At 38.7% G+C, this 23,906-nt stretch overlaps 1 pseudogene; it reads left to right on the top strand.

The window, feature by feature from the left end:
- Positions 1 to 247: 247 nt before the first annotated feature.
- Positions 248 to 657, top strand: LOC148776200 (protein mago nashi homolog pseudogene; annotated as a pseudogene).
- Positions 658 to 23,906: the final 23,249 nt, after the last annotated feature.

Below are 23,906 nucleotides of genomic sequence, written 5' to 3'. Positions count from 1 at the left end.
CCACCAAAGTAGCTATGCTGCTGCTGCTGCTGCTGCTAAGTCACTTCAGTCGTGTCCGACTCTGTGTGACCCCATAGATGGCAGCCCACCAGGCTCCCCCGTCCCTGGGATTCTCCAGGCAAGAACACTGGAGTGGGTCAAAGTAGCTATACAAGTGCTATTTAGCTAGCCAAAATGAATGTAGATTTCCTTGAAATTAAAAGCAACTTTCAAAGACATAGAGAGGGACTTATGTTGGCATTATTGCATGGGTCACAACAGTAAGTTTAGCTTTGAATTCCTAGAGTCTGAGTTTTGACCTTATGGAAATCAAGATATTCCAACAGCAGTGATTATAAAAATGATGTCACGATCAGAAAACAGGCTTATGTACATAAAAGTGTGATGGAGGAACTGAAGGGAATAGCTGATGACATTGAAATTCCCAAAGAGGATGATGCTTTCTGGCCTCCTCCCAACCAAGTACAGTGGCAGAAGCTTGAAATCATCATTGGAGATTAACACATTTCTTTCCCAACATCAAAAATTGGTTCCCTTATTAGTGTCAATCAATCTAAGGATCCAGAAAGCTTATGAGTATTTAATCATCTTCTCTGGGACCTGAAGTGCTTGCTCTTTGTTCTTATTGGATTACACTTCAAGATGAAGTCAATCTAGATTGAATACTGGTGTTGACACCAGTGGGTGGGAGTAGCTGCTTTTAATGAGCTTTATCGGGAAAGTTTTGTGTATATGAGGGCAATATTCTTTATAAACTATAAATGATTGTCTTTAATAAATGTGTAACCAAAAAAAGCAGTTTTAACTTAACTTTAAAAGGAATAAGAAATAAATCTTCAGAATGTCATACTCAACAACTATGCTTCTTAAAGCAAAATATATAAAATGCATTGTCGAGGATAAATACTCCCTCACGAATGATGTTATGGGATTGGCCCTTTCTCTGTTATATTTACTCTTTCTGGTTATACAATAGGAATATATTTGGAGAAAAAATATAAGACAAAAGAAAATATTCCGATTTAAGAAGAGGGTAAAGGTGGGAGTAGGCAGTGGCACCATGGCATCTGAGATCTACCTGAAGGTTCTGAGAAATGGGTCTGTTACTTGTAAATCTCGGCCTGGGAAAGCCTTGTTGCTGATGTTGTTCAGTTGCTAAGTTGTGTCTGACTCTTTGCAAACCTATGGACTGCAGCACACCAAGCCTTCCTGTCACTCACCATCTCCTGGATATTACCCAAGGTTCATGTCCATTGAATCGAGGATACTAGTGAACCATCTCATTGAATTTATTGTTTTCCAAGCATGTTTAATCGTATTTAAAGAACTGTTTGCATTGCTTTAAATAAATAATAGCTTACTACTTGAATATTTACTTATTACTTGAATCAGATGAGATAGCTGGACGGCAGCACTGATGCAACAAACATGAACTTGGGCAAACTCTGGGAGATGGTGAGAAACAGGGTGGCCTGGCATGCTGCAGACCATGGGGTCACAAAGAGCTGGACACATTTGGACGACTGAACAACAGCAGCAAAACTTAAATATTTAGTCCATTGACCACTATGATATACATTTACAGTTGTGAATGAATAAATTTGTGTCTTCCCTTGAAAGTGGGACTGAGTTAGCAAAGTGCACCCTCTTAAACAAAGAATTCTCTAGGGAGAATTTCTAAGAATTTCATCTTCTCCCAAAGGAGGGCTTGAATAGACACTGGGGGAAATAAACTACCAAGTGATAGCAGCCAACCAAGGTCCGTCTAGTCAAGGCTATGGTTTTTCCAGTGGTCATGTATGAATGTGAGAGTTGGACTGTGAAGAAGGCTAATCGACGAAGAAATGATGCTTTTGAACTGTGATGCTGGACAAGAATCTTGAGAGTCCCTTGGACTGCAAGGAGATCCAACCAGTCCATTCTAAAGGAGATCGATCCTGGGTGTTCATTGGAAGGACTGATGCTAAAACTGAAACTCCAATACTTTGGCCACCTCATGCGACAAGTTGACTCACTGGAAAACACTCTGATGCTGGGAAAGGTTGGGGGTGGGAGGAGACGGGGACAACAGAGAATGAGATGGCTGGATGGCATCACCGACTCTATGGACATGAGTTTGAGTGAACTCCCTGAGTTGGTGACGGACAGGGAGGCCTGGCATGCTGTGATTCATGGGGTCGCAGAGAGCCGGACACGACTGAGCGACTGAACTGAACTGAACTAATAGCAGCAAAACCAAGCTGTTGGTGCAAGTCACTTTGCCTCGAATGGGAAATAATAAAGTCTTGCCAGCAAACATGCAATGCCTTCAATTCTCATGGCAGAAATACGGTCCAGCTCACATACCACCATTTGTAAGTACAGACTCTTGAAATAGCACATGGTCAGTGCTCCTCGATTGTACAAAGGTATGGAAAAGTGCGCATGCTCCCCAGTTTCAATGATGGTTCCAGTATTAGAGAGTGGAAGAATCTCTCCAAAGCTTTCTAACAGCCTTCTTACCCTTATCCAGAAAGCAGAGGAAAAATAATCATTGAATTCAATGAGACATTTTTAAGATGAAAGATGAACAGAATATAAGTCACTTTAAGCAAAACGTTCTGTAGGTGTTGCTTCTCCAGGATGATTAAGAGAAGCCCATCAGACCTGTTCTGAGGGGTGAAGCAACATCCAGCATTGTTCCTGGCAAACAGTAAGAACAAGGAAATAGTTACTAATGAAATTAAAACCAGCCTTCCCACTTCAGAACAGTTACCCTGAGCACAGAAGCTGTTAAAGCACTGGTTTATGCAGAGGTTGTTACAATGTTGATTCAGACAAACAGTCCCTTTTAGCTCTGTTAGTCTTAACCGAATTATTTTATGAAGAAAGCCAAACACATAAACTCATATAAATTAAAATAGCTAAGTGAATGAGTGAGTGAGCCATCGTTGCTCAGTTGTTTCTGACTAGTTGCAACCCCATGGACGGGAGCCTGCCAGGCTTCTCCATCCATGGAATTCTCCAGGCGAGAATACTGGAGTGGTTGCAATTTCCTTCTCCTAAAATAGGTAAAAGGGTACCCAAATCCTCAAGAAACACCAGTTCTTTGGCCTGTTTATCATCTCCATTTGTATAATGATTGCTTTGCTCCAAGATTCACAAAATTTAGCCTTCTGATAATGTAAATATACCTCACAAGGTATTAACCTCTGCCAATAGAAATAATAATGTAATTGCTTTAATACTATGATTATTTAACATATGAACCTGTGCTCATTGAGAAAAAATGATGTCTGGACAACCGACATTGCATTTTTTGCCAAATAATAAGCTGATGTTCATAAAATCTTATTGGAGAGCACCCAATGCTAACTATAGGATTTCAAACTGCTGATTTGCAGAGATGAATCATGAAGCAATCTACATTGTGTGGCTAATCAGAATTCCCATCCTTACCCGTACTCTGAAAAGAAGCCTAAATTTTTTATTTGGAAGCCACTATGAAAAGCTTTCATTAATTTAAATTTCAGAACAGATTTCTCCCCATTATGTGTATTCAACTAAAGGCTTATTAAATACAATGCCATGATAAAAGTGAACAAATAGCAGGTTTTTCCAAGGCATCCATTTTGTTTTATTCCAGGATCCAGAGGCATTGAAAATTCAGGGACTACTGCCACACTTAGAAATCTTTTGAAGACTAGAAAGAATTGGTAATAATTTAGTGATTTCTATTCCTCTACAATTTGTTTTAAAACATGTGATATAAATGACTGCCTGTTCCTTAAAACTGCCCCCAAATTAAGCAATATAATAGCTGTTAATTAGATGTATTTAATTCTAATTTAAAAACCATCTTTACTTGCTCTTTGAAGAAATACTATTCAACTAAATCCTATTATATCTGACATGGTTTATTTATTACACTTCATCTGAGGGAAAAAAAAGTGCATATCCAAAAAGCATCATTTTTAAATCCTGATGTTAACTTACTTATATGCTTCAAAAGTTTAGAGATTTAATATTATTTGAACTTGGTGAAAAGTATGTAAAGTTTCTCGCTTCTGCTTTTCATATTTTGGGGGGGAAAAAGATTCCATTAGGGTTTTCAAGATGGCTAAGCTTGTAGAACAAAAATAAGAACAGGGAATAAAATAAGCCTGAGATGGTATAATTCTCATGATTTTATATATCTTTACAGGAAAGCAACAGGTTTTGAGGAAATGGCAATGGGAAGTAGACGTGCTGAGCATGTTGAAACAGGGAAGGCTCCAGCAAAAGCAAATGAGATGCAGGCTGCCCTCCATTAAGGCCAACACAAAAGGAGAAAAGAAAACGACAGTCACGACAGTAGACAAATAACTAACCCCTCTCGCGTACATCTTGATTTGTAGTCCAACCTGGCAGTGAAACATCAGGGGCTCCGTCACCCACTTACAAGTCAGTTTCACATGATAGACTATTATTATTAACAGCATTATTGTGACCATTTCCAGTTATCTCTACTCTTCTTATCGCCCTCCTGAAGCTGTTATAAGAAGAGATTACTCAAAAGGGAAAGGAAATAAGTACCCAAAAAGGTTAAAGTAGGAAAAACTGCATGTTTTCAGAAAACTTTGTAATGACTGATGAAGCAGGGGAATAAAAAGAATAAAATGATTATATCATGTTCCATGCAGCCTGACAAGGTAATCCGTAAGTGGGAGAATTTCTTCTCAGCTGCAAATTTCTAGCTGTATATAGAGTGACAAGCCACAAACATAAATTAGTGAAACCAAAAGGAAGCCATTTGGCAGCTCATTATTTTACCATTTGCTACATTTCAATAAATTCATGATGACAAGCTGAGGTTAGGGGGAATTCCTAAAGGCATTAATGTACTGGTTTAATTGAAGAATAAAATAATACTATAGGAGAATAAATGGCTTTAATAAACATATTGAATTAATATATCATAAAAGGAAAATAGGTTATTCATGCACTGTTCATTTGAGATTTCTTAAATTATAAAAACAAAATTAGCCTTCCCTCTATAAAAAGATAAAGGAAATGCCATTTGGTGTTTTGGTAATCAGGCCTACTTTTGGGATCATTGATCTTCTGATTAGATATTAATCTTGCTTCTAAGTGACTTTACTATTATATTATGCTCCTAGCTTAACTTACATATATACATATTCTCTTATTACTTATTAAAAATAAGTTTATAGCTAACAATATTATCTTGTACACTTAAACATCTGCTAAAAGGGTAAATCCCATGTAAGTATTCTTACCATAGTAAAAAAAAGTTAATTTGTAGGAAACTAAATTCAATATGCTACACTTTCTAAAACAAAGTGAGGAGAATCAGCTGCTTTTTTTTTTTTAACCCAAACAATCAATTCCTTGCCCTCAAAAAAGTCACAATTTTCTATATTTCTTATAAAATGGTATAGAATATGAATTACCAGGAAAATTTTCTTAATTGTCTATTTCACTTTGCACCATGAACATAGCCTGTAATTATAATCATTAATTCAAAGGGAAAATGATTTAAATATATATCAGGCTAACGTGATTTAAGCATATTGTTTTGCTGTGGTTCCTTTCTGGGACTGAATATCAAGATGCAGTCCACTATGCTGAAAGCCTCTAGCTTTCCAAAAACTGAAAGCCTTTGCCAATAAATCACAACTGTTCTACCATATGCCTCTTTGTTCTGCCAAGTATTACCAGCCTGTTCTACTTTTAAGCAAATTTCATTATATTATAGCTCAGAGCAATGCTCATTAAAAAGTATTACTGAAAAATGTCAAGTTGTTTTTATATAGAAACTGGAATTTATTTTCTACTGAAAAGTCAGGTATTTATTGAACACAAGACATTTGTAAAATACTGATCTCATTTGACAAGTCACTTCAAAAGTCTTCATTCTCTATCTTAACTGTGAGGGTTCGGTCCGCCTAATGATTGTCTAAACCATTTCCTATCTTGCACCAGGTAACTTTCACTAGTATCTTCCCCTGATGCAGATAAACCATGACCTTTATGGAATCGACCTACTCTCAAATGGGTGGAAAACCTTTTCCTTGTTCCTTCACAATCACATTCACATCCATCCTCTCCTTGACCGATTTGCTTTTTTTCGTCTCCCAGTCACAGCCTTCCAGATAACGTCATGTTGCAGTCATATTTTAGGTGAGTATAAACTTCGTTACAGCCTATTTACTTTATATAGTATGATACAGTCCAAATAAAGCTAGCCTAGAAATCTCACCTCCACAACTTTCAGTTGCAGAGATCCTTAAAAGTCACTTCATCTATAAAATAGCGATTAACATCCTCCCTTTTCTCTTGAATTCAGTTTGTGAACATAAAAGTCTGTAGTGACGTTAAAACATTCTGTATCCCATTTACCACAAACCAAACACAAAGCCAGAGAGCTTCATTCTGAAGCACCAAACTCCTTCCTAAGGAACTGTTTCTCTTTCTCTTCAGATGGTAAAAACCCACTGGCCATAGTCTGTGAACCAAACATGATAGGATTAATCTTCATTACCTACTGTAACTAGATTTAGCATTCTAGATCCAATGACGACCCATAAAATGTCAGGCCTTAAACCAGGAGAAAAGCAAGATCTTCTTGCTTCCTCTGAGGAAAAAAGAATGTCTTTAATCCCCTGAGGAAAATCAGATATACTCAAATGGGGCCAAGGTATATATTTAAGCTAACAAAAACAACAACAGAAATACTTCAACTGTTCTTAAATCTTAGGCCAAATCACTCTGTGAAGATTTGTGGGGCTTTTCTAAATGAAAAGGGCCAAACTAGAAGGGAAGCAGAATCATGCATTGAGGCTGCCCTTACTCTAATATACTACATTTTTATGCAGTAAAATCAGGATAAAATGGAAATCTAGGTCACTTTTGACATGATAGAAGTGACAAAAGAGGTATCCAGGGAAACAGCAAGGAACAGAATAGAGATGGGATAAGAAAGCCCATATTGTTTGTACTATTAATGTCCCATCACTTCATGGCAAATAGATGGGGAAACAGTGGAAAAAGTAGACTTTATTTTTTGGGGCTCCAAAATCACTGCGGATGGTGACTGTAGCCATGAAATTAAAAGACACTTACTCCTTGGAAGGGAAGCTATGACCAACCTAGACAGCATAATTTCACTTTCAATAACCTATTAAGAGATACTTCTCGAAGGCCTGAAAATGTTCATACCCCTTGTCCTACTAGTTCACACCAGGAAATCAATCTAGAGAAACAGCATTTTCTGCACAAAAGTTTTTACTGCAGAATTATTTAGAAAAGCAAAGCTTTGGCGAAAACTGAAATATCCAACAGTAGTAAAATAATAAATCAGTAATAAAGAATAGGCAGTTATATTTGTGTAATAGAAAAATATTAATATTTTGATATGTTAAGATCAACATGATCTCAAAATGTTTGGTTTATTTATACACATAGATTGGGGCATCAAATCAAGATCTAGCAGTGCTGGAATTATAGTTACATTTTACTTTCCTCCTTTGAGCATTATTTGTTTGTTCCTAATAAAATCAATAAATATTATGTCATTGTAAAAATAATCCATACCTGTTGGGTATTTATGTGTTAAAATGGAAAGCCTAATCTTTAGGAGGAAGTCTGAAAAGTGGCTGTTCTGCTGGAGCGAAAGAATGCTTTAAAGAGAAGAAATATGGCATACTAATGTGAGAAAGCCTGTTTTGTTTTTAAATGGGATGGTTTTCTCGGTGACATGCTGAAATCAGTCTTTTTCCTTCTGAATGACAAGATTTCTGTATTAAAGTGTTAGTATTAGGAGACAAACAGTGCCTCTCAAATGTGCAGAGAAGCACATTCAGTAACCAACTACAGGATTCCACAGAAATTATGAAGCCCTCCATGCAAGTTCAGGTACGTGAATTAAGCAGGAACAGTTATGGAACAGTAAAGAAAGGGGTAAGGCAGACACACAGACCAACACGTAGAAGGTGACATCTGCGGAAGATTAAAAAAAAAAAGAGTATGGGAAAGAAATAGTGCAGAAAGGAAAGGAGAGAAAATTTATGATACTGTAACCAGACAGAATGTGGCAAGTGCAAATGACACTAAAGGAACAGAGAATAAGTTTCACATTTCTCATTATACATACAACATATTCCTCTATAAAAAGTTCTCAATGAAGCATTTAACTAAATATTGTTTGGTAACATGAGTAACACCCGGATATAGTATAATAATACCAGGCAAACCTACCAATTATCTCGTCATTAAAATAATACCTTAATGCTGATGGTCTTTGAGGGGATATGCCCAACAAAAAGTTGAAAAAGACAAGACTACTGGAAGAGGATACAACATGAGGTCTCACTATTCCCAAGAACTGGAACTTCTTTCCAAAATCAGCCCATAAGATCTCCTGACATGCTCAAAAGGGAGAGGACAACAAACAGAATGACACCATTATCTCTGTCTAACCTGATAGAATCTCTGTACTTTTTAGAATGGAATAGACAGCTCTCTTGTATTGCTTTATTGCAGAAGTATCTAGAGTCTGCAGTTGGAGATTAGTGAGGTCCTTACCCATCTGAGAATTTCAAGTTTCTCTAAAATGAAAATGAGAAACAAAAAGAGTTTAACAAATACAAGGACCAAATCCAACACTTTAAAGTAAATGCCCCTTTCCTAGATTCAAATATGTTGGATTTTCTTTTCCTTATGCTTCATGTCATTTCATGGCAAAGCTGCAACTCTGATGCTTATAACTGTGGACGTTTACTCTCTAGTTACCAAGATTAATTAGCTAAAAGATCAAATCTAGATGCTAATGAAAGTGAAAGGTTTATCTAACATTTAATGCCTCGGAATTTTATTCATTAAAGAGCAAGAAAGAAAGGTTGATTATATCTTCCTTCTTATAAGCTATTTTAGAATAACCTTTATTCTGGCTTTTCTTCCATCAGAAATGATTTATGTTGATAGCATTCTTTGCTGCTTCTTTGTTTCTCTTTCCAGAATAATATGACCAGTTTTTCCCCCTTTTGTCTACACTGCTTTTAGGCAACTTCACATTAGGAAACAAAAACTAAAAGAAAAATCACTTTTGAGTGCTCTCATTCATTTAACTTCACCAAACTAATCAAAAAACTATGCTTTCAAGACCACCAGGTAATATGAGTTTGGTCTATTCCAGCGTGAGGATTCTTTCCAAGGCAGTTTAGAGCTAATTCACTAGGTCAATTGGTAAGTCAGGTCTTCATTCCATAAAATGATTATGGCCCAAGGGAACATATCATAAAACTAAGTACAATGGTTTCTAAGTTATTAAACAGTGAGAGGATTATCTTCAAAGCAAAAATTTAAAAAAATCAATCAGCATAAATTTGGGTGCGATGGTGTGCACAGGTGACTTTTAAACCAGAAAATCGTTTTCAATAATTTCATTAGGGATAAAGGGACAAATTTGGGATGTGGGATTAACAGATAAAACTACTATACATAAGATACACAAGTAACAAGGATTTACTGTATAGCACAGGGAGTCATAGGACATCCATAGTGGCTCAGCAGTAAAGAATCCGCCGGCAATGCAAGAGACACAGAAGACTCAGGTTTGATTCCTGGGTTGGAAAGATCCCCTGGAAGAAGAAATGGCCAGTATTCTTGCTGGGAAAATCCCACGGACAGAGGAGTCTGGTGGGCTGCAGTCCACAGGGTTGCAAAGAGTCAGACATGGCTGAGTCCGAGCACAGGGAATTATAGTCAATACTTCAATAAATGAACAAATAAATTTCATTATAAAAAGTCATCTTTAATAGTGAAATATTGGGGGTAAATCACATATTGCCTATATATTTCAAGATAAGAATGAATACCACTTATATTTGTTTGTTTGTTTAAGAGCAGATTGCCTATATATTTCAAGATAAGAATGAATACCACTTATATTTGTTTGTTTGTTTAAGAGCAGAATTTGTAAATGTTACAGTGCATTCAGTACAATGTCCTGCTGACTAGTCAGAAGTGGAGCTGATGGGAGCCTGGCACTCAGATTTCCTGAGCTCTGAGGTTTCATACTTTGGAACGTTTTCTACATAAGGAATATGTCTTCTCAGTCTAGGCTTCTAGTTAACTTACACATATCAAGAACACTGGCATAAAATATGAGGCATTGGGTGAGAAGTCAGTCACCAATTTTGTCACCATTTTGGCACGATTCAGGGGAAATCAATAATAGTCTGCATCTTTTTTTAGTTTTCTTTTTTTTTTAAATTTTAATTTAAAATTACTAATTTTAAATTAGTAGGCTAATTACAATATTGTATTGGTTTTGCCATACATTGACATGAATCCGCCCCAGGTATACACGTGTTCCCCATCTTGATCCCCCCTCCCACCTCCCTCCCCATATCATCCCTCTGGGTCATCCCAGTGCACCAGCCCCGAGCATCCTGTATCATGCATTGAACCTGGACAGGAGATTCGTTTCACAGAGAACATAACATGTTTCAATGCCATTCTCCCAAATCATCCCACCCTCACCCTCTCCCACAGGGTCCAAAAGACTGTTCTATACATCTGTGTCTCTTTTGCTATCTCATATACAGGGTTATTGTTATCATCTTTCTAAATTCCATATATATGCATTAGTATACTGTATTGGTGTTTTTCTTTCTGGCTTACTTCACTCTGTATAATAGGCTCCAGTTTCATCCACCTCATTAGAACTGATTCAAATGTATTCTTTTTAATGGCTGAGTAATACTCCATTGTGTATATGTACCACAACTTTCTTATCCATTTGTCTGCATCTTAACTACTGAATCTATCAGATAAGATAAGCAAACAGGTGGGAAAAATTTGAGACTGCACAACAAAGTTCACTGGAAATAATGTATTGTGAAAGTTCAAGACACAGTTATGAAAGCACTAATATGTCAGGAACATTGGTAAACTTCAGAATAATTCCTTGTGGTCTATTTTTGCTTTAGTTAAGGAGATGTGGGTAAATATGCTTACAAAATTTCATTCTTAATTAATTAATCTTGAACTTTCCCAGACCAGTACTGAGCACTATCAATCTAACTGACCAGTGTGTGTGGGCTAAATCACTTCAGTTGCGTCCAGCTCTTTGCAACCCTATGAACTGTAGCCTGCCAGGCTCCTCTGTCCATGGGATTCTCCAGGCAAGAATACTGGAGTAGCAAGAATCCTTCCATTTCAGGGACCAAACCTGTGTCTCTTATGTCTCCTGCACTGACAGGTGGGTTTTTTACCACTAGTGCCATCTGGGATCAAACTAACTGACCTGGGTTTCATTTATTTAATGAACATTAAATCATTCCCAGAGCCTATCTAGCACTACCAGTTAATTGGAGGAAGGGTGTTCTCCACTTAACAAGTCTCAGAAAGCTGCCTCTAAGAGAATTATAGCTTTGGCACAAGCAGATAAACTCAGATTACGCTTCAGGAAACTCTATTTAGTGGTGACTGCATGTAGGTCATTTAAAAAAAAAAAATCTCCCTGAACACAGCCTGATCCTGTACTACTCAAACACGTCAATAGTTATGATTCATTACTCTTCAAAGGTCTCAAGTTGGTGCTCAATATTCCACTGGGAGACTGGAAAATGAATCTGTCCCTTCACTGAGTTATTAGACAAGTTTCAACACATCTTTTCATCAGCATGAGAGAGTCCAGAAAACCCAGTCTCTGTAAATTCAGAGAAGGAATCTTGTATTTTACAGCACATGGAAAGGGTGTCAGTCACCATTATTTGCTTCAACTACAGGCCTCTGATCAAGCCCCTAACTTCTCTGTTGCCCTTCTCCCTACCAGTCAAATCTTACCTACCCCCTGCACCTAGTTGGAGTCCCATCTCCTTTATGAAGACTCCTCTAACGAGCATTTGCAGTTAATAGTACTGTACCATGTTAATTTCTTAGTTCTGATAATTATACTATAGTTCTGCAAGATGTTAACTTCTGGGAAACGAGATGAAGGATGAAGTGTGTGCATGCTGAGTCGCTTCAGTTGTCTCCCACTCTTTGTGATCTTTTGGACTATAGCCACCAGGCTCCTCTATCCATGGGACGCTCCAGGCAAGAATACTGGAGTGGGTTGACATGTCCTCCTCCAGGGGATCTTCCCAACCCAGAGACTGAACCTTTGTCTATTATGTCTTCTTCATGGGCAGGCAGCTGAATGCTGAAGAATCAATGCTTTTGAATTGTGGTGCTGGAGAAGACTCTTGAGAGTCCCTTGAACTGCAAGGAGATCAAATCAGTCAATCCTAAAAGAAATCAACCCTGAATATTCATCAGAAGGACTGATCCTGAAGCTCCAATACTTTGTTAGGCCACCTGGGGCGAAGAGCCAACTCACTGGAAAAGACTATGATCTGGGAAAAACTGAGGCGAGAGGAGAAGCGGGAGACAGAGAGTGAGATAGTTGGATGGTATCACTGACTTAACGGACATGAGTTTGAGCAAACTCCGGGAGATAGTGAAGGACAGGGGAGCCTGCTGTGCTGCGGTCCAAGGGGTTGCAAAGAGTCAGACAAGCCTGAGCAACTGAACAACGACAATGAAAGGCAGTCTTTCCTCTGATGGGCTTTATAAAGCTGCTCTGAGGCTACTTTCCCCACTCAAATCACCTCTATTTCTGCAGCTCCTTTTTGCTAGGTTATCATGTACTCTAACCATACTTACCCTCACCCTACACCCTTTCTTTAAAAAGAAAAACATTTCTGAGAGGCCCTAAATACATATCTCAGATACCAACAGTTTAAAAAAACAAAACCTGTAGCTCATTATAGCAGTGAATTTCAATTGTGTGTGCCTATGTGGCGGGGACTGATGGGACCTCAAGTCTCTAAGGCAGGTGAAATAGGCACGGTGGGTGGAGGATGTGTAACATGACATGTTCTTTCATGGCTGCCTTACCTGGAGGTAAGCATCTCTGCTCAGAGTCGTTATCTCTGTTTATTCATTGTCCCAGTCTCTGAAACTTCTTAAATTTCATTCAACATTCTCACAACTGCTATTCCCAACTATCGTCCTAATCTTGACCGCAACCAGCTGACCAACTCTCTACCTTGCTTGCTGAGTGATCTTTGAAAATGCAAGCCCAATTGTGTCATAAGTCCTTCAGTATTAAGTCCTACAGTGTCTCTCCATCCACTTTTTACTAAAGTCCAAGCTTCTCAGCAACACAGAGGCTACCACTTCTGTTCTGACCTTTCTGAGCTTTCTAGCCGCTGCTCTCCCCATCCTCTGATCTCCTCCTCTTTCCCTAGCCCAGCTCTTGTCCTGCAGAATCATGTGCACTTCCCTAAATGGTACCAGTCATTTCTTTGGAGCATGTGCACAGGCCATTCTTCCTGGCTGACCCTTGCTATACCTTGCCTGACTAAATAGGCCACTTAGCTTCTGCTCTTTGAGACCCTCTTCCTTATCACTCCCTCCCAGTGGCTTCCTTTGACCTCAGAAGGGCTTCTCAGAGGCCCCCCTTTCCTTTTCCTTTAGCATTAAATCACCATGATCCTTATCACAATTTATCACACACTAATTACCTGTTTAGCTTCTGTCACCATCTCACACCTCACTGGACTATCAGCCCTCCAAGTCAAGGAAGGTGTTTTATTAGTTGTTTTTTGTTTTTCTTTCCTTTTTCCCCTTTGGTATGCTCACTGGCATTGCCTTCAGCACTAGGGAATGACAGAATGAACATGAATGGATGAATGAGAAGGCATTTCAAAAAGCCTCAAAAAGTAAAATGGGTCTGTACACTATAATGGAATGATTATGAAACTACACCCAGCAGTTTTGTGAATCTTCACAAACCAAACTACTTTAGGGCCAGCTTATCCAGTTTTCCAGTAAGATTATTAATATCACTCTTTACCTACTTCTCAAAGTTTCTGTGAGAACAGACTAGTGTCTGTAATTAAAAGCTATATGATGTTACTATTAATTAATCTCAACTGGTTACTTCATTTCCTGACTGCCCCACACATTCCCTGGACCATGGGTTTTCAACTGCAGGGTCAGAGAGAGATGGAAGCAGGTCTGTCTGACATTTTTTAAATAATTATTTCTTATTTAATTTTTATAGATGTCATTTTTTTCCATCTGTGAAATAATGATGACTTTGCTACTGGTTTTTGTAGCTACTGAACTCCAGGAGTTGGTGATGTACAGGGAGGTCTGGCGTGCTGTGATTCATGGGGTCGCAAAGAGTCGGACACGACTGAGCGACTGAACTGAACTGACTCAAAAAACTAAGATATCTGAATCCAGTCCCATCACTTCATGGCATATAGATAAGGAAACAATGGAAACAGTAAGAGACTTAACTTTCTTGGGCTCCAAAATCACTGCAGATGGTGACTGTAGCCATGAAATTAAAAGATACCTGCTCCTTGGAAGAAAAGCTATGACCAACCTAGACAGCATATTAAAAAGCAGAGACATTACTTTGCCGACAAAGGTCCATATAGTCAAAGCTATGGTTTTTCCAGTAGTGTGGATGGATGTGAGAGTTGGACCATAAAGAAAGCTGAGTGCTGAAGAACTGGTGCTTTTGAATTGTGGTTTTGGAGAAGACTCTTGAGAGTCCTTTGGATTGCAAGGAGATCAAACCAGTCAACCCTAAAAGGAAGTCAGTCCTGAATATTCATTGGAAGGACTGATGCTGAACCTGAAGTTCCAATACTTAAGCCACCTGATGTGAAGAACTGGCTCATTAGAAAAGACCCTGATGGCGGGAAAGAATGAAGAGAGGAGGAGAAGGGGATGACAGAGCATGAGACGGTTGGATGGCATCATCAACCTGATGGACATGAGTCTGAGCAAGCTCCAGGGTTTGGTGATGGACAGGGAAGCCTGGCGTACTGCAGTCTACAGGGTCAAAAAGAGTCAGACATGACTCACAACCAAGTGACTAAACTGACTGAACTGATGGGTAATACATATAAAATACATACCTTAACTAATCCCAAACACTAATAACAGCTTAAGTAAATGATTCTTCTTCCTCTTCAAAATATTATATTACAGTTGGTGCCTAATAAATACTTGATGCATTAAAATTAACTAGCTAAAAATGTTTTAATATATAGGAACCAAATTTCCAATTTTGCTTCTCAGCCAACACACAAAAGATAGAAAGGGAGGTGCAAGACACAGAAAGATTAGTTTTCCTCCAGCACATGTCAGAGTTCCCCACTTTTGTCTTGTAACTCTGCTGTTGAAGGTGATATTTCATCCTATGAAGTCAGTTATGAGATTTCCTGTACAGAGTAATGAAAAAGCCTGTAACAGCTAGTGACCTGCCTTCCCTGCTGTTTCCTCCACAGAATAATTTTGCCATAAAAAATAAAGGGGACATCTCCTTTTATTGAATTATGACAAATTTTCAACTGACTTGGAACTTAGGAGTGGCCTACTTTCCCCTCCAATGACTCTCCTACTGAGATGACACGTGACACATCCCAGGGAAGCATCAGAACTAAAGAGAAGGCTAAGACTGTGCCACATCCATCAGCACTTCCTTTTGCTTTAAGAAGAACCGACCCTCCCCGTCATCACCTCAGTCTGTCTCTCTCTGTTCTCAGGATTCTTTTATTACTCTGGCTAAGAGGAGATTTACAGGCAAAAGCCCATGCAGAGCAGCAGAGACACCAAATATCTACCTCCTTTCTCTTTCCCTCCCTATAAATTGGTATATATATTTCTATTCATACAATATATATATGCAATATATATAATATCAACTATGTGCCAGCCACTGAGCAACAAAGCCTGCCCCTATGGAATTATGGGAGAAGATGACACACAGCAAATGTGTTCCTAAATAATTCAAAGTTGAACAAATGACAACCAAATCACACTTTAAATGTGCCAATAATACACAATCTCTACAGCTGAGTTTTACAAACAATATTCTTTTTGGAGACTGTCAATCCTTTAGCACCCATCTCAGCTTCAGCTACAGAAAAGTTGAAGATGAGAACTGCACTGAACATTTACTGTGTACCAGAAAGTCTGCAGTGTCCTTTACAAGTATTTTCATGTGGCTGTCACTGACACACAAAAATGCCTACATGATAGCATGATTATCATTATACCAATTTTACAGATGAGAAAACAGAACAGTTGAACACTAAGCCCAAAGTCATACTGTTAGTAGATGGCCTTGAACTCAGGCACCCAGGCTATAGAGCATGTGTGCACAGATAGACTATGACACATCGTCTGCAAAGGTGGTTCATTGAAGCAGTGAATAAATGAGCATCATGAACCTGAAAATCAAATCACATAAACACAACTCGGGATCAATAAATTGACAAAATGCTCAAGAGCTTGATTTGTTGTATTCCTAATTTTTCAGTAAGTGATGGAAGTAAGTCCCTCATCCCCTAAGAGAAGCACAGCCGTACCACTCCCTGCTGAAGATATAAATCCTGTGTTTATAAACTGGAAGAGAACTTCTCTCAAAGGTCAACTATTGTGACTGATTAAACAAATGAGACACCTGGTAACTTCCTGCTTTTCCTTGTTTCAAAATAGAGATTTGTGGGGGAAACACAGGTGTCAACCAGCTCCTATGAAAACTATTCTGACAAACCTAGAGATAAGTTCTTTCCATGAGAGTAATTTAACTATCCTGAAGGACACAGGAAGCAAAATATTTATTTGAGGTGGGAAAAATTACATTCTTTCCTTCTCCTATTCTAGTAGACTTTACCAGGTTTTCCTGTGTCCATAACTCTGTTTACTTTAAAAGAGAGAGAACCTAAACTTTCTAGAATGTAACATAACTTCACTAAGTTAACCATGGGAAATGTAGCCTTAGAGGGAGAGTGAGGAGGGAAGGGAATCCTTTCAGACATAAGGGAGACAAGTGCAAGCTGTCGATTAGAAAGGAAAAGTATAATCTCCTAGGGGCATATCTATCTTTTCTCATTTCTACTTATTTTCTTGTTATCACCACTCAAGGGAAGGGGGGAGTAGAAGATTTCCTGCCGAACAATGCTTTAATACCAACTGAAGGCTGGTGATTGTAACTGCATTCAGTATCCTATACACAGATTCAACGGAGGGGAGTACCGAGGAGACAATGCATAGAAAGAAAGAAAAGAGTGGGCTTTTCTGGTGGCTCAGAGGTTAAAGCATCTGCCTGGAATGCGGGAGACCCGGGTTCGATCCTTGGGTGAGGAAGATCATACAGGATACCAAATGATGATGTCTCTGCATGTAGTGACAAAGCCAACTGGAACCCATGTATTCAGAATAGCAAGGAACTTGAACAGTATTTCAGTCGTGCTTCTTGGAAGAATCTCATAAAAATCTGAGTATCAGAATGAAGGGTTTCGGGGTGGAAGCAGGTGAAAACAATAATAAAAACAAGTGAGAATGTTTTAGGCTTTCAGAAGCTCAAGAGAGCAGAAAATATTATGAGACAGGAATGGAAAGACACTGACATATAAAATAGATGTGTACTAGCAATATCTTTAATTCTTTGCCATTGATCACATGAGAAATCAAAGTTAACAGTCTCATGTGTCTTTCTACCCAGAGGGAGGAAGGAAATTTTGAATGACCTGACCTTTCTTATCCAGGCAGATAATTAGACAATTAGAGCTCATCATGAGCTACTACAACCAAGCTCTCAACTGTCATGAATCATAGTCATGCTCAATTTAAAAGAAGCTTCACAAGAATAAACTGTTTTTTAAAGAATATATTGCTTTCACATTTCTTCCATGAACCACAGAAATTAGAGAGAACTAGGGAACATTCTGAAAGAGATGGGAATCCCAGACCACCTGACCTGCCTCCTGAGAAACCTGTATGCAGGTCAGGAAGCAACAGTTAGAACTGGACATGGAACAACAGACTGGTTCCAAATAGGAAAAGGTGTACGTCAAGGTTGTATATTGTCACCTTGCTTATTTAACTTATATGCAGAGTACATCATGAGGAACGCTGGGCTGGAAGAAGCACAAGCTGGAATCAGGATTGCTGGGAGAAATATCAATAATCTCAGATATGCAGATGACACTACCCTTATGGCAGAAAGTGAAGAGGAACTAAAAAGCCTCTTGATGAAAGTGAAAGAGGACAGTGAAAAGGTTGGTTTGAAGCTCAACATTCAGAAAACAAAGATCATGGCATCTGGTCCCATCACTTCATGGGAAATAGATGGGAAAACAGTGGAAACAGTGTCAGACTTTGTTTTTTTGGGCTCCAAAATCACTGCAGATGCTGATTGCAGCCATGAAATTAAAAGACGCTTGCTCCTTGGAAGGAAAGTTATGACCAACCTGGATAGTATATTAAAAAGCAGAGACATTACTTTGCCAACCAAGGTCCGTCTAGTCAAGGCAATGGTTTTTCCCGTGGTCATGTATGGATGTGAGAGTTGGACTGTGAAGAAGGCTGATCGCCGAAGAATCGATGCTTTTGAACTGTGGTGTTGGAGAAGACTCTTTAGAGTCCCTTATACTGCAAGGAGATCCAACCAGTCCATTCTAAAGGAGATCAATCCTGGATGCTCATTGGAGGGACTGATGCTAAAGCTGAAACTGCAATACTTTGGCCACCTCATGCGATGAGTTGACTCACTGGAAAAGACTCTGATGCTGGGAAAGGTTGGGGGCGGGAAGAGAAGGGGACGACAGAGAATGAGATGGCTGGATGGCATCACCGACTCTGTGGACATGAGTTTGAGTGTACTCCGGGAGTTGGTGATGGACAGGGAGGCCTGGCGTGCTGTGATTCATGGGGTCGCGGAGAGTCGGACACGACTGAGCAACTGAACTGAACTGATCTGAGGGAAGAGAGATTTCTATCCATCAGAAAGAACAGAAATGATATTTAACGTGCTTGGCTAAGCGTCTTCCCTATGATTTATGGGTTGAGGTAGTGCTTACATGGATGAGATGGGGTTGAGGTGAGGAAAACCAAAATGGTGATCTGAGAAACACATACAATAGAGGCACCAAAGCTGCCTATGAAAATGCATATCCTGGCTAATTCTAAAATACGGACTCTCAGAAGAAAGCCCTCCAATTTTTTATTTTTTAAAACTCCCTCCCCAGGGACTGACAGCATCCTTAAGTGAAGCAATAGAGGGCAGAAAAATCCACATGGGTAGATGTGGCAGGCAAAACAGGGTTGCAGGTGTCCTTAGAAACTGAACAAGGCCACAGAGTTTAACAAAGTTACATGATACTTCTAGTGTTAATAATGGCATATGTTGGAATTAATCTCACATGGAACAAGATGACATCAGTTAACATGGTTTGTCCTTGCCCAATCTCACCTGTGAACGTTTTAAGGGTATTTCTTTTGGATAAACTCCCACGGTTAGATAACCTCCACAAAAACCGGTAACCATGGTCACCAAATGGGGTCAATTATTGGAACTATATTGTTTGTCCAGAGCAGATATGCAGTTATAAGGGCCCTCATACTGGACAGGGTAGAAAGTCCAGCATCACTAAACACTCAGCAATATACTAATTAGTGAAAGTCATAATTGAATAAAACAGTACTGGGAGATTTATCTAAAAGAATGAACCAATACCTTTGCCCATAACCAGCCATTTCAAGGATGGGAAAACCACTGAAAAACACCTGAGTAAAAGTAAAGTTAATTAAATAACTTGAATACAATGACTAGATGAAGGACTTCTGGTTTTTTAATATCCTGAGAATTTGGGTAACTACATCAGTTAGTTTCAAGGAGCCCACAAGCTGACAGCAGCTGTCCAGGGAATTTAAGTCCTGCCTAGTCAAAGTTGAGAGATAACACAGCCATCACAGCCACAGGGGAAAATGCATGGGCATTTTAATAGCATCTGCCTTAAATACTCGGAGAAGGCAATGGCACCCTACTCCAATACTCTTGCCTGGAAAATCCCATGGACGGAGGAGCCTGGTGGGCTGCAGTCCATGGGGTCACTGAGGGTTGGACACGACTGAGCGACTTCACTTTCACTTTTCACTTTCATGCATTGGAGAAGGAAATGGCAACCCACTCCAGTGTTCTTGCCGGGAGAATCCCAGGGAGGGGGAGCCTGGTGGGCTCTATGGGGTCGCACAGAGTTGGACACTACTGAAGTGACTTAGCAGCAGTAGCAGCCTTAAATACTAAATTTAAAAATGCCCTAAGTTGTATAGTGGTATGTGTTTTTAAATGTATTACTTTAGTTTGTTTCACACAATAATACATCTTTATTATCCCAGCATCTTGTACCATAATCATTTTTATATCTTCTCCCCCAAATAAATTGTAAACTTGACTGCAGAATGAATGAATGAATTTTAAAATGTAAAGTGTCCAGTATTTGGGTAACATTATAGTACACATCAAAAAATCCTTCTAAATGTTTCTTTGGTGGAGAGGATTTGTATCAGACATTTCAATGAACACTAATGTAGTAACTACTAGTTTTCTGGCACTAGGCTAAGGCACTGGGGACAAAAACATGAATAGAAAATAGTTCCTGCCCTTGAGAAGGTCACAGTCTAGTAGAAAAGAAAATCTCTGAATGTATTACAATGTTATGGTAAATGTCTTTGCTAAACAACAACTATTCCTTGAAGATGAACAGTTCCTTGAATAACGCATTCAGATTTTCACGTTTGTTTGAATTTAACGATGCAATGTAATTTACATTATTAATGCATTCTAACTCTGGGCCATACATGTAATACAAATAGTAGAATGTAATTAAAGCTTGTTTTATTATAAATATGCCCAAATATATAGCTGCACACTAAAGAAACACTGAAAGAACGCAGATTTATAATTGTGAGTGTTGAATTACATCAGGTAGTATAATTCTGGCTTATAATTTATCATACTCTCATTTGTTGATATAAAGACAAATTATTTTAAAAAACACTAACTGTACTTCTAATTCTAAACATGATTTCTTCCCTGAATTTCTGCCCAGACCTGGGGGTTGTGCATTTTCAGAAATGTGCACCCAACTCCTTTTCTCATGAATCTGATGTGAGAAGGAATGTTGAGACCATTGTTTGGGATTCTCTGCAGTCTTTTTCTTACCAAGTGTAAGAATTATATGAAATGTTCTAATGAAAATGGTATTGAGCTCAGACATAAGGAGGTAAAAATCTTAGCTGAAAATGGTAACTAACAGAAAAAATAACTAATAAATAACTTCAGACAAGAAGCCAATTCTATTTAGGCTCTGTTCCTTTATAGTAGAAAAGCACTTAACTAGAAAATCTCTAATGTCACCTCTTGCTTTAAGACTCAAGGATTCATTGATGAGCAGCATCCTCAGAGATTTTACATGAGAGAGACAGCTGGTTATAGCTGGTTCATTGACAATCTAGTGAGACTCACATACCGAGAATCCACAGCTCCCTCAGCTTCACACCCATCAGCCACTCTCTCATCCAATTCCCAAAAGGTATTTGGATTCAGGAATCTCAGCTGGCAAAGCAACAAGCACAGCAAACAACAACCACATGCATCCACCAGGAGCCTGAACTTGATGACCAAAACTTCTATTGGGAGTTTTAGGACATGGTCTCAGCTAGCTAGCTTCCTGGAAAATAAAATAAAAATTAACAACTTAAGTTTCCCTAAAAACAGGTAGAGGAAAAACTAAATTTTTATTTCACATCAATTTTTAAGGTTTTGGCATAGATGCGGGATATACCTATGATTTCTATGCTCTCCTTTATTAACTTTTTTTTAAAATTTCATGGATCATTTTTCACATTTATTCAGGTGTATAATCATGACACTCCTCTGCATACTTTTTTTTTTTTTTTTTTGCTGCACAGCATGTAGGGTCTTAGTTTCCCCACCGGGAATTGAATCTACATTCCTTGCATTGGAAAGGCAGAGTCTTAACCATTGGACCACCAGGAAGATCCTGGGTTCAGCTTTAGAGATGCCCCTTTTCCATACTGCTACTCAGTTATCTTGCATTAGTCAGAACCAAAGGTATTTCTTCCAATTCTACAAAGCAGCCCCTGAAATCTGCAGTTAAGTAACAACAGGCCAAAGCAAGCCTACTGGATCACAGATGGGTTATCCAACTCAATCACAGACATTCCCTAATTTCCAGCAAGGAAACCTGCCTTCTCACTAATGCACCAACATCATTCTCTTGGGGCAAGATCTGGTTTCTCTGGGTATCTTATTTGTAGACATATTATAAATTTTTGTAAATGCAAATGCAGTAAAAAAAAAATGCAGAGTGGTATGTTTAAAGAGATGAAGTGAGAAATTGCTTTCTCTGTATTTATTTTCCCAAGTTTTCTCATCCCTTTGCAGAATGAGATTCCAGCTTTAGAGACATTAAGAAACCAGTAACCATGGGACACGTTGCCTGGAAACAGCCTTATTACAACCAACTCACTCAGCTACGAGGAAATTCTACCTGACCCTTTAGGACCATTTGTCAAGCCTTATTATGATGATAAAGAAAATTTATACTTCTGTAAAGCCTTCAAAAATTATTGCCATGAAACTAAGAAATCTGGGCATCTGCTTTGGGGAAGAAATGGGAAGTTAATATGACCATCCAGTGTCAAAATTTGACAGCCAGGACAAAAATAAAGAAAAATTAGTTCAGCACCATGCACAGAATTCAGAAATCAAAAACCCAAACCCAACGCTGAGCCAATCATGTCTGGGAATTGTACTGTCTGCCATGGGGGTTAGAAGCCAAGGCAGTCAGGAAGTCACTAATAAAGGGCATTTGTATTCCGCAGCTGTGCTGCTTACCTTGTACTTCCTTGTACATCTACTGCAGAACTTTCAATCAGATGCTGCCATTAACAGCTGCTTTGAAACATACACCAGTTGGTTCTGTCGTGCCCTGACAGTTGGACAAGATTTGTCAGGGAAATCACATTACAAAAACATTGCACAAGTTTAGCAAAATCTAAGAATGTCTACACAATTTTTTAAAATCATTAATGATCAGTCTCGGAAAATAAGACATTTTTTTTTACTTTAGTGGAATAATGTTTTATAGCTCCATGACTATGTGCATGTGTGTGTGTATAATTATAGATAGATAGCTAAACATATAAATAAATAGATTTTTATTCATTCAACATAGAGGGATTTATAAGGACACAACAGAGAATCCTGGTTCCACTAAAAGATTTATCTTGATATTGATTCACTCACAGTTACATTAGACTATCGTGCATCTCACAGGACACTGCAGATGTGGCCTGGCACCCACCTTAATACCAGCTTTGCCATTGCTTGAATCCATGATCAATTTCTAGGCACATCTATTACACTCTGACTGGAATATAGGATGCTTCCCTGGTGGCTCAGACAATATAAGGATGCATGTTTCAGCAAAAGTCAACTATTGCTGTTTTGAACTAAATTATTTTATCTCAGTTGTAGGAAATGAGTGTGGTCCATTCATTAACTGTAGGTAAATGCTCAATACTTGAAAGCAACAGAGAATTGTGGAGAGTGAAGTTCTTAGCTTAAATTTAGCTGTAAGTGCCAATGAAAGTAAACAAATTTTACTTTGAAAGGACTGTTTCTCAATCCCTCACACATTCACAGCACTCCTGAATATAGCTCCAGGCTAAAGTGCTGGCTCTTTAGACCCATGGATACTCATGAAACCTCTGCTGAACTGAATCAGGCACCATTATCATCAAAGTAACAGACTATGCAATTATAGAGCTGACCAAGATAGACATGAAAAGAAAAGGAGGCTATAGATTGCTCTAAACAGATATAAGGATGATGGTGGGAGATTACATGGGAAAACAAAGTAAGCCACTACAAGACATTTTCACCACCCCATGTCATTCACATCATATATTATCGTTAGAATAATTCTCTCCAAACACAAAATCCCAATACTACTCAGGTGCTAAAGAAAATAATGAAT

The sequence above is a fragment of the Moschus berezovskii genome, chromosome 11 (genome assembly GCF_049115385.1).
Source record: "Moschus berezovskii isolate FMDL1 chromosome 11, NW_MosBer_1.0, whole genome shotgun sequence".
Lineage (NCBI taxonomy): Eukaryota > Metazoa > Chordata > Mammalia > Artiodactyla > Moschidae > Moschus > Moschus berezovskii.
The sequence above is the reverse complement of the archived record's forward strand: the minus strand, read 5'-3'. Positions and strand labels throughout refer to the sequence as shown.